Source organism: Euprymna scolopes, chromosome 1 (genome assembly GCF_053919585.1).
Source record: "Euprymna scolopes isolate OS-2025 chromosome 1, ASM5391958v1, whole genome shotgun sequence".
Lineage (NCBI taxonomy): Eukaryota > Metazoa > Mollusca > Cephalopoda > Sepiida > Sepiolidae > Euprymna > Euprymna scolopes.
Genome location: NC_136482.1, coordinates 33,199,672 through 33,207,584, shown reverse-complemented (window position 1 = coordinate 33,207,584; position 7,913 = coordinate 33,199,672). Strand labels below are relative to the sequence as shown.

The 7,913-nt window shown below is 31.7% G+C and overlaps 1 pseudogene; it reads right to left on the bottom strand.

The window, feature by feature from the left end:
* Positions 1 to 841: 841 nt before the first annotated feature.
* LOC145283661 (5S ribosomal RNA) lies at positions 842 to 958 on the bottom strand (annotated as a pseudogene).
* Positions 959 to 7,913: the final 6,955 nt, after the last annotated feature.

The window sequence follows — 7,913 nt, the reverse complement described above, 5'->3', positions numbered from 1 at the left end:
ATATATATTTATATATATATGTATATATATGTATATATATGTATATTTATATATATATGTATATATATGTATATATATGCATGTATATATGTATATATGTATATATATGTATATATGTATATGTATATACATATGTATATATATATATACTTTAATTTGGGGTAGAGAGGGCTCCCGTAAGCCGTGGTGAAGGCAACCTTTCTAGGAGAAGCAAATCTCTGATTTAATAAACCATAAACCGGAAGACCAGTACCCGCATTAAGCTGGTCTGCAATTTAATTTGTTGCTGGCTATCTCTCTCTTGCTTGTTGCTGGATCTCAACATTTTGAACCGAGAGAGAGACTTAGCTGTCGTACAAAGCTAAGACTCTGTAACATGATCTGTGTAGAGATACTCCCTCAGGCATTTGGGCTCATGGACTTTAAGTGTCTGAGGGAATGGCACTCGTCTGACAAGATGTTGCAATCATCATATATATGTATGTATATATTTATATATAGATGTGTATATATATATGTATATATATATATGTGTATGTATATATGTATATATATGTGTATATATATGTATATATGTATATATATGTGTGTATATATATATGTAGATGTATATATATGTATATATATGTATGTATATATATGTATATATATGTAAATATATGAAGGCTTCCATCAGTCTTGACAGACTATGGATACCCACTGTAAGGGTGCCTGCGCGTGAAATTTGTGTGGCAAGACTTGCGCAACCTCTAACCACGCCTCTCCTGAGTCAACATTGTTGCATACCAGTGGCAAGTTGAGGTACAAGACGACTGGAAACAATGCCGAAATAAGCGGAGAGTACATACAGCGCCTAGAATTCCCAAATGGTCACCCATCTGGTATTAGCCAGGCTCAACGTTGCTTAACTTCGGTGATCTGACGAGAACCGGTGTGTCAACGTGATTATGCCGTATATGTAAATATATATGTATATATGTATGTATATATGTATATATATATATATAATATATAAATATATGTATATATATACATATATATATAAATATATATATGTATATATGTATGTATATATGTATACATATGTGTATGTATATATGTATGTATATATATGTGTATATATATGTATATATATGTGTGTATATATATATATGTATATATGTATATATATGTGTGTATATATATATATATATGTATATATGTATATATATATATGTCTATGTATATATGTATATATGTGTATATATATATATATATGTATATATATATGTATATATATATGTATGTATATGTGTATGTATATACATATATATGTGTATATTTATGTATATATATATGTATATAGATATGTATATATATATATATTCTAGTGTTGGAAAGATTATTCGTAATCGGGAATCAAATTAATCAGAACTTTGGGGGACATCGGAATCGGTATCGGAATAGAAAACTTAGCGCCTATTTTCTGATACAAAAAACGATGCCTTTAATTGCTTACATTTTGGCTCTTATTTGGTGTAAAATTTAATTTTCCACGACTTATATTAGTGATGAAATGATAAATTATTTTTCATTTTACATTACTTTTAAATGTGTATGTTGTGAACATATATATATATAATGAATGCATTTTTACAGTAATCTGAATTTATAAAAGACATCTACAACTATATAGTAAAGGATTATATATATATATATATATATATATATATATATATATTACACAAGAGTCATCACTAATCAAGGCGCTGAATGTTACAGGAAAAAGGGGTGTCCCCTTCCCCTGTAAATAAGAACATTAGATAAGTGGAAAATAAGATTAGGATAAGCCGAGACTCGAACCCTGGAAGCAAGATTCAGAAATAGATTTAGAAATTTGAATGTTAGAATTTAGCTATTGTTAAATTCTATATAAAATGGTCAGATATTGTTTGTATCGTAAAAAGAATTTGATTGTTCGTTCTTTTATGAAAACTGAATTAAAAATGTCAGCTAAAAGAATGAAGAATATAAATGAAAAATATCGTGTAAAAAATAGGCTAGGTTAAAAAATAGGTTAGTTGAGAATTCTTTGTTTGCAGAAGTGTGTTCTGGACAAACGTATGCTTAGCCACGTGAGTTGGTCACGTTTCGGGACCACACATCTGACGTCATAGCAAAAGGGGAATTCTCATTATAGGAGCTAGTTTTAGTCAGATGAGGGCAGTCGGGCAGTCGAGTTCGAGAGTCAGCAGAGTCGGTCGGAAAGAGCTGACATGGTTAAAGGAGGGCCCCTTTAGAAGGGAAGTGGTAAAAGTTTAACCATGTAGAACAAATGTGAATTGCTGACGTCATAATCATTCGACCGGTCCAATGAAATAAAGAATCACCATCGATATTTTGTAACTGTTTGGCATGTGTCGTCCTTCCACAGATCAAAAGGTAATGTGTTAAACATCTTATTATGAACATAACGTAACGGTTCCAAGCATATGTATCTCTCCTCCTCTCTATATGTGCTAAAAGAAATGTAAGAACTATCACCCTCGCTATATGTGTTAAGAAGAAACATCCCAAAATGTGTCCCTCTCTCTCTCTCTCTCTCTCTCTCTCTGTCCCCCTCCCTTCATCATTGTTATATATATATATATTCTCGGCGTCTCTCTTCAATATAGATGTCCCCATCGTATCTCTTTCAATATGAACTCAGTGTCATCCTTTAATATACACCATTATTCAACATTAGGCCACTCGAGGATAATGGTTATTGGGTGTACAGTAATCAATGTGATATCGTAGTAGTCGTTATTAATAGAAATTTGGTATATTGGATTGCTTAAGGGGCGATTCGTCAATAATTTGTTTATGTTGGACTTGAGGACAACAAAGTTGTAGTCAGCTGGGAAACAGTCAAACGGAAAAGAGTTTCACAGGCGTGCAGTTCTAAGAAAGAAGTTCTATAGGCGTGCAATTATAAAAAGATTCTATGTTTTGATTTCGGCACAGTTAAAGAGTGGGGAAAGTTATTGACAGTGGTTTCAACTAAACGGGTGTTTTTCGAGAATGATTGGAAAAGCGGGGACCAGAGATTGGAGCTCGGGCAAGCACTTGCTGTGGAAATAACGATAAATCTAAGACAGGCTCGCAACATCCCTTCTGTAGGAAAGAAGTTGCAGGGAAGAGAAACTGGCATCTCCCACTAAGTTATGAAGTCTATTTTGTACTCTGCCAAGGCACGATAAGCTACTTCTAGCAGCTCCTGTCCAGATGTGGTAACAGTACTCAATCCTTGGACGTAGTTGGCTTTTATATAGATAGAGAATTGTATCAGCAGTGAGATATCTACTGGCGCGGTAGAAAGATTCCACCATTTTTACAGCGACCTTGGCAACAGATTTGATGTACGCGTTCCATTTCAGATCAGGAGTGAAGATGCTTGTCAAAACATAAAGGTTCTCCAAGACGAGAGGACTACATTTCAATTGATGTCAGTTGGGATCAGAGCATTGATGATGTAAAGATAGGAGCTTGATTTTAAAGAAAAAATATATACAGATTCAAAAGTATTTATATACATATATATATATATATATATATATATATATATATATGTGTGTGTGTGTGTGTGTGTGTGTGTGTGCGTGCGTGTGTGGAAATATACTTTATTTCCTTATGATATATACCAATCCTTATTTAAGAAGCTTGATATAATTACAAACCAATACAGTATAATAAATGACAAAAGTCTACATTCCAAAGTTCATAATTTTGACCATCTTACAATTTATTCCATTAATTTAGTTGACATTTACAATTCTTGATAGTATCTGTTTCGTTGCACAAAATCAATCACTTAATTATTATATCAATTATTTAATCTGTCCTGCCCATAACTCATCAGAAGAAGCTATTTCAATCAATCAAAAGAAATAAAGCGCATTTTGACATGATTTAACATTATTAGAATCTGAAAATTGCTGTAAATACTTCATAATATGTTTCCATTACGCCATTTTGATTAAAAATGGCGTAATGGAAACATATTATGAAGTATTTGTGCTACGAAACAGATATTGTGAAGGATTGCAAATGTCAGCTGAATAATTGGAAAAAAAATTGTAAGATGGTCAACATCATGAACTTTGGAATATAGACTTCTGTCATTCATTCACTATATATATATATATATATATATATATTTATATACATACATATATATATACATACATACATATATATATACATATATATATGTATACATACATACACATATATATATACATATATATATATACATACATACATATATATACATTAGGGTAGGTTGATTTTCAACTTTTTTTGGAAAATGTAAAAGGTTGAAGCAGAGAAAGTTGCACAAACATATGGGGAGTACAAATATAAAAAAACTAGGTTTCTAACATCAGGCATCGGATGCTAATTTGATGTTAAAGATCGTCTACTTTGAGGCACGGAAAAAATTCTTATCTGTGAAAGATTTGTGAGAAATTATTTAGTATTTTGCAGTTTCAATCATAACAAGTTGTTTTATATATTTAAATAAACGATATAATGACTGATATGCTAAATATTACAGAAAATTATAATTGCTCCCCCCCATACTGAGGTGGCAGCAATTACAAAATTCTATAAATGCTGCATTTTACTTTGTTTTTTAATTGCAAAATTCAATTTTTTTTACTATCAATGAAAAAAAAGTTTTTATTCTGTTTGGAAAAAAGTCTTAATAAAGCCTAAAACAAATTATTTACCTATCTCTAGGCAGTTATCTATGCTTGTATAAAAACACAAAACAATTGGCAAGTAAAAAAGCTATTTTTTACCATAATATCAAAATTCTCCCTATAGGATCCTTTTGAAGCAAAAAATGGCCTCATTTCATGGCATAAAATCTTAGCAATAATATGTCTATGTCTTGCTTCAAGTCCATAGACTGATTAGCAGGCTTCTGATGTGAATTTTACAGCACTTTCCACACTTTGTGAATGTGCAGGCAAATCAGGTAACTCTGGCTTTCTGCCTCTCATAAATAATTACTAAAGTTCATGATATGATAATTCTTCAGTTAGTGCTGGCTCTGAACCTCCACTTTGATAAATTTAAAGCGTCAAAATTTATTGTTGATATTTTTTTTAACGCTTTCTCACTGGTTCCCTACTACTGAAAAAGAAAAGAGAAGTCAAATAATTTTATTAACTTGAACAAATGAACACAATTTTATTTTAATTATTTTTTTTTAATTTAATAATTGAAAATGAATGTATAAATCGAAATAAACGATTCGATCAGTTTTATATGAATGTTTACTTACCTAATGGTTAAAATTCTTCTTATAGCTTCTTTTCTCACTTCAATTTCATCTGATTTTAACAAAGAGAACAGAATATTCTCTAGCAAAAGGGCAACAGCATTAAACTCAAGATTGCTTAAAACAATTTCCTGAATTTCTGGAGGCTGCTTTTTTATTTGCCCAATCATTTTAAAAATATACATTTGCTGGTTATGAAATTTATTATCCAGTTTAATTTCAAACCAGCTGACTGTATAAACTTCTACAATAAAACTAATCAGCTGGTGCATTTTTCTGGTCAATTCAGATGGATAAATTTTACGGGTCCGCAAACACATTAATCGGATTGCCAGAGTAAGCCATTTTGCCTGATTTAAAGGTCAGATCCTTCATGCTGTATACTGAGGGTCTACTTTACCCCTTGAAATACCAACAGCATACTCTAAAAGTAGTCTTTGGTCACCAGTGAGATCATTTTCTGTTAGTTCAGAATACCTGCCCTCCAGAGGACTACTCACTGGTAAAATGTCAACTTCGGGTAAATGATGGTAATTGTTGGCACATAATTTTCCGAGTTGACCCGTAAATGATGTTGGGCTTCGTGCACTTCCATCAAGGAATTGAAATAATGTCCTAAAAGGAAGCTCATTCTGGTGTAGAGAACAACCAATAGTGTGTATTTTTCTATACAGCTTGTTTTCTAGTGAGGAAACCAGTATTGGTGCTTTTGGTGTCTGAAAGGACAGCCTTTAAAGTATTGACACTCTCATACTCTTCTAGAACTTTGTGAACTTGATCTGTCAGAACAGCACCCGTTGCTCTAACAGCAGGAATTACTCCATGTCTTAGATACACCCCCTTACTTCCACAACCCATCTCCTTCGTAAATGTCAAGTGATGCTCTTGTCCTTTAGCTTTTCTTCGATTTTGTTTCCTTTTTCATCGACAGTTTCAATGTAAAATAAAGTGTCTTTGTCGTGTTTCCCATCATCACCAATGCAGACAAGATTTCTAATTTTTGGTAGGCATTATTTTTTATTTTTATTTTTCTCTGTCAATTTTGGATTTATCAAGAAAAAATTTCCTTAAATCAATATTTGATTTTAGAAGGCCCGCAGCCTGTAGATCCAAAAGAAAAGCATTTGCAAGACTTGCACTTAGGTTTGACGAGACATCACCTCTGATGAGTTCAATGGCATAACGAGGACTTTTTATCAGGATGTAAATACTCTTACACTCTTCCTCTGGTTCAAAACTTTCATCTGTTCCATCACTATTTTCTGATGTCAGAATGATATTCTGGTCATGGGATGTTGAAGCAATAGGCGGGGGGGTTAATCAACTTGCTTTTCTCCTAACACAGTTAACTTTTTAGATTTTGCGACTACAGCTTTATCAACAGGTCTAAATTGAAAATTGCCTTCGAGTCCTATTTTATTTCTTTGTTCCTTCAAATACTCTCTCCTCCACAGGAACCTGAATTAGAAAATTCGACAAATGTTTATTCTAATCTACGCTAATCTTAGAAATAAATTCTACTTCACGTAAAAAATTATAATTTCTTTTCTCACTGGTTCACATAAAATACAAGTATGGAAATTCATTTAATTTAAGATGTCTATGGTTTTCATTAAAAAGATTTTTTCAAACAAACAAGAGAAATTTTAAAAAATAGAATAAACTAACCTTTTTTTATGGAACAGGTACAGACAATATGCTTTGGCTGACAATTTTCTTTTTTGCATTTAATATTTTTGGCATAACAACTTGTAATTGGCAGGTCACACGAACAAGATGAAATATCAAATAATTTGTAAGACTTTTGGCATATGCGTATAAAACGCTTCTATTTATTTGCTTAGTTTTTTTAAAGCAGGTGTCCTGCAATTTGTGTACAATCCATTTTTCAGTTAATAGGGGCAAACTGGAATTTACTGCCTTCCAAATATCTTTAACATCATTTGCCATTAATTTTGAAAGGGCAAATTTATTTAACTTTCGGCGAGAATTCTCCATGTAATAACCATATTGAATAATCTGGCGGAAAGTAGGGATTCTGTTGTATTTAATGGAAAAGGTGTGCCCACAAATTGTGTAGAAATAGTTCGTTTCCGACTCATGGTTAGAAAAATATCCGCAAAATACATATTTTATGATATTGTAAGAAATTAAACAAAGGAAATTATGAATTAAATTTAAAATTTGGAAAAATTGGTAAATATCAAAAAAGAAATAATAAAGGTTTGCTAAGATATAAAATGCAAAATGTAATAATTTCTATATTTGAATTAAGCTCCGGTTAACAAAGTAAACACACGTGTGAACACGAAAATGAAGCCGATTACTTGGCAGTGTAGACAGAAATAATAACCGGATAAAATAAATCCCTGGTTTATTAGTTGTTTAATTCATTTTAAATGAAATATTTTGCAGGGTGTCTTTTTATATCAACACTCAATTAGTTTTCTAAAAATAAAATAGATATTACAAACAAACAAAAAACGTATTGTTTATACTCCCTTCATATTTTTTTCTTCAAAACCGGCATGAATATGACATGCTTATTCTTTGATTTAACACCGGCATCCTGCGACATAGACGCAGCTTATTGAGTTTTTCAATG